Source organism: Pocillopora damicornis, chromosome 7, assembly GCF_964200805.1.
Source record: "Pocillopora damicornis chromosome 7, jaPocDami1.2, whole genome shotgun sequence".
NCBI lineage: Eukaryota > Metazoa > Cnidaria > Anthozoa > Scleractinia > Pocilloporidae > Pocillopora > Pocillopora damicornis.
In genome coordinates, this window is record NC_142676.1 from 13,429,349 (window position 1) to 13,436,999 (window position 7,651).

General features: G+C 38.2%; 1 non-coding gene across 1 annotated transcript; it reads left to right on the top strand.

Annotated features, from left to right (window-relative positions):
* The first annotated feature begins 892 nt into the window (after positions 1 to 892).
* Positions 893 to 1,985, top strand: LOC113682174 (uncharacterized). The gene has a single exon (XR_016188532.1). It is a non-coding gene; the product is annotated as an uncharacterized LOC113682174 (transcript).
* Positions 1,986 to 7,651: the final 5,666 nt, after the last annotated feature.

Sequence of the window (7,651 nt, forward strand, 5' to 3'; positions counted from 1 at the left end):
GGCACATAATTCTGGAACAGCTTCACACAACTTTTAAAATGTATGGTGTAACGTGCTGGAAAATATTAAAATCACTTCCAAAAAGAAGCTTTTTGTTCCAGCCCTCGATCGCCTTGAGAGCCTGGAACAGGCCACTTGGAGGTAGAATACTTGCCTCTCGATAAAACTATCCGATTTTTAAAGCCAAATGGCTTATTCATCCAATCGGTTCACACTGATCGCCAAATTGAGTGAATACATTGTTTTCATTTGTCTTTTTTAATCAACATTACAAACGGAAGTTTAATTTTTTTTTCTTTCAACATAGAATATACTTTTCACAAAACGACTGAAGACCAAAATTCCGTTAATAACGTGATGATACAGTGGTAAAAAAGCGAGTTAGGAGAGTTTCGCGCTGCTACCCATTAAAAGGCTGTAAATCAAAAGTGATTCATCTCCTTCGCCACTTGAGAGATGTCCACAAATGGATCAAGGAAAAGGCAAAGAAGGCCACCTCCACATTTGGATTAAGGAAAAGCTTCCAACCAAAACTCAATGAAAACCTGTACAGCAATCTCCTACGAAAACTGTACAGGAAAAGAAAAGAAAAGATTATCACCGACATCGAAGGTGTCCTATAAATGGATGCAATTCAGTTGATAAGCGCCTGGCAAATCATATTCAGCAGGTCCACAAAGAGATCAAAAAGGGTTCTCCTGTTGACAAACAGATATTAAGGGAAGCCCGCTCCCTCAAGACCTGGCAATCATCCCGCAAAGCACAAGGCCTCCCCAGTGTTAAAGTTGAAGGCTCATTCAGCAATTCAACAGAAGAGGGGAGTATGGGGGATAGCTCTGTTCAAGATCTGCCACATCTAGGCCAATACGAAGAAGAAGATGATGAGGTGCAGGAGGTTGAAAATGAAGAAACCGAAGAATTACAAGAAGAAGAGGAAAAGGCTAGATTTTTAAGTCATTTTGCTGGTCCCTCCCTCCACCATCCGCTGTTTGCAGCCACACAAAAATGGCAAAACAGCATTGCTCGCAGTTGCGCAAGATCCTTTCCATAATTGATCTAGTCGATCATAGTCATCTTTGTTTAACAAATCTCTGATACGTGACAAATTTCTGACAGATCAAGCTAAGAAAAAGTACCAGCCACACACAGTAGAAACTAATTTACTAAGTCTGAGGAACTTATGCTCTTTCGTTCTCACAGAAAACCCGGAATGTATTCAAGTTGATCCAGCTATTGTGCAAAAAGTTGCAGAGAATGCGCGTCTATGGTTATCGTCCTACAGAAAGGACAGCAACCGCCGTCACTTACAAAAACAGAGTGAAGATCTTTAGAAGTTAGTTACGCCAGATATGGTGTCCATGTTTGAAAATAGTGATTCAGCTTGGAAAGTAGTTGCTTACGTGGAGCACACTCCCTACATATGAATCAGTCGATCTACACACTAGTAAGAGGTGTTATTTCAACAGAAATGACAATTGCAAATGCCCACCGTTCTGGGGTTCTAGCCAATATGACAATTGGAGGGCTAGAGAAAGCCAAGGAGACCAAGCAACTTTATTCTCATATCTGAAAGTTTACGTCAGTGAACTGCGCCGTCAAGTTTCAAATTCAGGGAGCAAGTACATTGATGACAGGTCAATGCCTGTTTTTTTGTCTTGGAACGGAGCAAACTTGAATCTGGGCAACTCTCTACTGCTATCAATGCTGCTTGGAAGAAGGCAGGGCTGGAAGGGCATGTTTCTTCAACAATATTTCGACAGTCAACCGTCACAAAGGTTCATGGAGATCACGAAGAAATGAAAGGTTATCTAGCTGATCTTATGGGTCACAAGGCAACAACTGCAGTATAAAGTTACGTTTAGTTTAAGATTACTAAAAGGTATTGTTAATTACTGAAAGGCATAGTTAATTGAAAGGTATTCTGAGGTATCAAAGGAACAAAACGTAACCTCAGGCAAAGTTTAAAGATTGTTGAAAGGCACAGTGAACTGAAAAGTATTCTGTGGTATCAAGGGACCAATAATCCAGTTAAATTGTGTTGCATGTATGCGCAGTTGTTTATAAGATCTAAAACGAACCGTCCTAACAGAAGATAGAGCGACTTTACTACACCGGTGCAAACTCTACGAGATGGGCACTGGCACAGTCAGACGCAGAAATTAATTGCTAGAAAGTACACAAAAAGGACGAACGAGTTCATACGTTCTTCTAAAAGTCTCAAAATGCTTGTCCTTGAAAAAGAGATGAATATTCAGTGAAGATGTCAATTAATTGTTGGCATCTATTGTGACACCGGACCGACGATTTAATTGAAATCGTTATGCGTTGCAAGACGTGAATATGGGCAGTGTTCTCATTATTATTTATCGTTATCGTGTTAAATTAGAGGATATTTTCCTTTATGTTCAATATTAGCTTACTGAATGAGATATGGTTGAAATTGTTAATACACTTACATTATTTGACGTTGAAGATCCACAACTTGAATTTTTCATTTAGAAATGGGCATCGTTTCATCAAAACATACCACCCAATCACACTTTAAACTAACTTTCTTCTAAAACAAAGATGAATTTATTACAGGTGGTCATGCCAGGGCTCCTTTCAAATAAGGAGTTAATCATTATATTTTTGAGGTGTTACTGAGCCAGATTTATGTCTTCTTGGACTTACTTCATGTGCCTCCTTTATATATCTTGTTTTACAAAGTTGTTTCTTAAGATACATGGATCTATTACAAGAGAACATTGATAAATACCGACTTTCTCTACACTCCAATTTAATTATCCTTTGATATACCTTCATAGAACAGTGCAACAAATACTTCTTCTCATGTTGTGTCACTTTATTTAATCTTACCCTCTTCGTATTAAGCTTACAAACCTACTTGTGAGCGGGACGACATATCGAGTCATTTGATGTACTACCAGCTATCCAGCGAAATCCTCGAGTGCAAGTTAATTTTGTTTTGTTCCGGTCATTTTGACCACGATGTGGAAAAAATATAACAGTTATTGGTATGTTCTAAACATCCGAACACTTTAGGAAACATTGGAAATGCGGTGAAAGTACTTGTTAACAGCCACAGCATGAGGGAAAATGTGAGACTGACTGGAGATGTTTTCGAAGTTTTCGGAATTAAAGTTGTAGTCGGATCATATGGGTAATATATTTGCAATTTCTTGCGAGTGAAGGCTATTATTTAACTTAAAATTGATTCGTAAGTGCCTATCTGGGCTATCTGCACTTGCAGACAAAACCAGAATTCTCTTGACAAAATCAAAAGACAAATTGTGTCATGACGAATTTTTGTCTCGATTTTTGCATCCGCTTAAAATTTCAAAACTGTCAATTTCCGTCAGCGCTTGATCTGCTCATGAAACCAGCTGGCATAGTTTGCCAATGGACTCAAACTCCAGTTTCCAGGATTCATCGTGCGTCGTTTCAAAGTTTTAAAATTCACGAATTTCACGACAAAAGAAAGTTAATGCCTTCCAGGTAAATTTTAATGAGTTCAATAACAAGCTGGTGGCACCGAGCTTTTTACGACAAATGGCGTTGAAAACTCAGTCTTCTTTCACTGCCTCACATTCTCCTTTTTGCTTTGGATGCTAAAAAATACTTTTACTACATTTCCAGTGTCTTCTCAGGTGTTCTGATGTTTAGAACATACGAATAACTGTTTTATTTTTTCCAAATCAGGGCTGAAATACCCAAAGCCACTCCAATCTTTGCTTTCCATGAATCATGTAAGCATTTTAAAAGATAAAATTCTCATTAAAATGTAAAATTCTTCAGTCCATTTTAATAACTTTCGATTCTAATCCGTTACTTTAACTAATTTTGGTTTCAATTTGTAGAACCCGCGAAACAGGCCATATTGACAAAGAGAAAAGTTTGCATAATCACGTCACGCAATATATCAAGCTGGGTTTGTCCAATTGATTTTGATGGTCGCAGGCAAGTGTCGAGTTTGTCGCTCAAAACCGTTGTGGTCCATCAGAACGTAACATCATTAATGACGGAAACAAATTTGCAGAAAGGAGGGCTAGTTCATCGGGTTCCGTGTACTAAATCTCGGGAGAAACTGCAAGAATTGTTTCAGAGTGCATACCTGTTGTTTTGTAACTATAAACATTGTAACATATTTTAACTTGTTTTTGAGTCCTTTTAAGCAACGCGATATGTCTGCTATGACCAGAGTGCCAAATTTTATTCTATAATTTTGATCTTCTCCACACTGTGCGTAGTTCATGACTTGATATTTTAGCGTAAATTATCGAGAAGGCGCCTTCCGATCACCTTTGTTTAAATTGTAAGTCACGCAAGCGCGCAAGCGTTACGACCGATCACGTTAACTCTAAGTTTTAGGACAACTCGGCATCAATTCTCCATTCAGTTGCTATGAAAACCTAAAATCCTCAACGTAGAAGATAAACGAACGAAGTTTGAACGGTCAAAAGGATATCTTGGTCAATTTTCAGAATCATCCAAATGATCTTTGACACGAGCGCAATTGAGAAAACACATGGATTTGCGTTGTTTTTAAGATGTTGGTAGATGGAAGCTAGAGATATACCCGCGGGTTTGAGACAATCCATGACCTCGTTTGTGTATAGACTATGTATGATATGCTTTTTCAGCCCGATTAACGCCTGCATTTTGAGAATTCTTTCGTACAAAGAAGTGAATTTTTGATATGCAAATTAGGGTCGAAGAGAAGGGTCTCCTCTGATCACGCTGGTATGAAAAATATTTCAGCTGAAGTTTCCATATTTTCAGTTTGTGAACTAACTGAATACATCTTGTAACTTGAAGCAAGACAGAATTACGTGAGCTGCACTGTTACCGTCGCTGGGCGCTGGACAAAATCTTTGAAATTTACACTTTCGATCGCCGCCCACATGCCACAGGGGTAGTCTGGCCAAAAATCATTTTTGGCATGTGGCGACGCAAAAAAAGAGAACTGGAGAACAACTAAACTATTTTTGAAACATGTGTCCTAAACCCTTTCATGGGCAAAAAATAGACTAAATCTTTCTTCTGACGGGAAGTCGAGAGGACCGCTCTTAGCGAGAGCGGCACTTAACTCCATTGGGAAAAAGATCCTCATTAATCTTGCTAAACAGAAGGTGCTTGGGTTTGACATGCAATCCAAGTACTAAATGCCCTACTAACGTTATGCAAGTGCTTTACGTCACGCTACATAAGTGCCCTTCGTCACGTTACATAAGTGCCTCACGTCACGTTACATAAGTGCCCTACGTCACGTTACAAGTGCCCTAACGTTACATAAGTGCCCTACCAAGGTTACTTAACTGCCCTAGGGTTACTTAGATGCCCTATTTATCGTTACAAAAGTGCCCTTCAATCTCTCTCTCTCTCTCTCTCTCTCTCTCTCTCTCTCTCTCTTTAGATCTATAAGTAGATATTTGCTACTTTTTTTCTACTCACGATTTTAATTCCTTTAATTAAATAAGGAAGCGATTTAAAAGGTATTGTCTTAAACAATAATACTTTATTCTTCGACTGTTGTAGACAGAAACTAAATTTTAAGGAATATAACATTTCTATAACCTTTTTTATATCACCTACGTAGCAACTACCTACTCTGCGGTACGCGGACCTAAATTTTAAAATAAAATCCGGCTTTTGGCCAAATCCGAAGGTCATTTAGGTAAGGATAAATGCCTTCAAACCCCCCATCAATCTGAAATATTTTTTGGTTCTTTGCCAAGCTTAGTTTGAATAATATCCTGTTGTTAGCTAACAATTAAACTCGACCTTGATCTGAACAGGATTTTTTGAAAGTGGCCACACCTTTTTTGCCTTTTAAAACCCTTCGATTAGTTTCTTGCGACGCTTTTTTTGCATAGAAGGTCAGCGCTTTGTATAAACGATTGCCTTCACCTTGTTTGACTTCAAATTTATACATTAAAACAAATTTATTCCAAAAAAATGTAATTTCGTTACAAATACGCATTTTTGTAGCAAATACCCACTTTCGTGTTTCGCTGAAGAAATATCTTGTTATATTTTAAATACGAAAAAACGGACAAGAAATCTAACTTTGGAATATGAGAAGCGCAATTCACGTCTTTCCAAATCGGGCATCGTGGTCTATTTTAAATTAAACAAGCAATTTATTTTTTTGTTTATGTGTGTTTTGAACGGTTTTTCTCGAAAAAATCCATTGTTTTTTAATCTCTCAGGATTCTGTGCTAGGATACATTGCCTCGGAAAATTTGCAAAAGATTCAATTGCCCTGGCATGCTATTGCACATTCTGGACTTTCTTAATTCAAAGAAATAAGTCCGGAGGGAGCAAATACTCACTTACGTCTAAGGCTGATCGTCGAAGTTAAGACTTGTTATAACAAATAAGAACATGCATTAGCATAAGCATGACGGAAGCGAGAGCGCCCTGAACACAAGCATAAACTCATAGACATAGGCAGATTTGATAATTACCCTTTTTTGGTTCCATACCTTCTCGATACAGTAAAACAAGATGGCGGACTTTCGCTCATGCTAATGCCCGTGCTTACAGCAGTAAATTCTCATTTGACATAAGCATAAGCGCAAACACAAGAAGCACAAAAACATTCGTTCTGCTTGTGCTTACGCTTTTGCTTGTGTTGTGCGCGTCTTCACTGCCACGTACTCATGCTAGTACTTGTGCTGTAGACACCCCTATTACCGTTTTGCTTATGCTTGCACTTATGTCTTAGTGAAAAATGGCTTTGACGCCTACAGGTTCGTTCCAAACCTAGACGTTTTCAGTTGGTCGAAGAAAATAAGAGGGAAAGTTGATCGTAGTAATTTGATCAGAACAAACAATTCATAATCACCGTATTGAGTCAAATAACTCTGCATTAGGGGAATGAGGACAGTGACGCTTTTTTTTTTCGTAAGGGGTCAAGGTGAATCTAAGCCAAAGAGAAGTCACCGAACAAAAGATTTAAGTGAGCAGTCAGTTTTGCTTGCACTTAAGATATACAAACAACGTGAAATAAAAATTCTAAGCGCTATTTTACAGAGTAGCTTTAAAGGTTTTGAATTCTCCGAGCATATCCAAACATAACAAAAGGCAAAGACCAAACCTCAACACTGTGAACTCTGTGTCCTATATGCTATGATATGGGTGCTTGCGAGTGTGTACTAAATTGAGGGTAGTTCACTGATTCGCCTGCTTAAAAAAACAGTCAAAAGCTCAACAAGCCCTTGATTCTGTTTGAAAATAAGCGCTGTTACAGCTGCGTTTCAACTACGGTAAAGGTTTCTGTATCCACTGTTGTCCATTTTAAACAGTGACGCTTAAACGAGTGAATACTTCTATATCGAGCGCTTTTTAACTAAGATCGATGAACGATTTTCTGTCTTAGAACTCAAGAGTGGGCGTCAGTGAACTCTTTCTCTAAATGATTAAGTTGATGAAAAATCAACTAACGCTTGAAGCATGGATTATCAGCTCAGTGATCAGTACAAAAAAATACTACAGCAACAAAAAATAAGAACGATAACAATACTTTTATTGAGAAGCTCCCGTCATATAGACAATCATTTTAACTTAAACTGATCAAGTACCTCTTTCATGGATGTGAAAATAAGAACTAAGATACTATCTGAATCTCATTAAACCCTTTCCACCA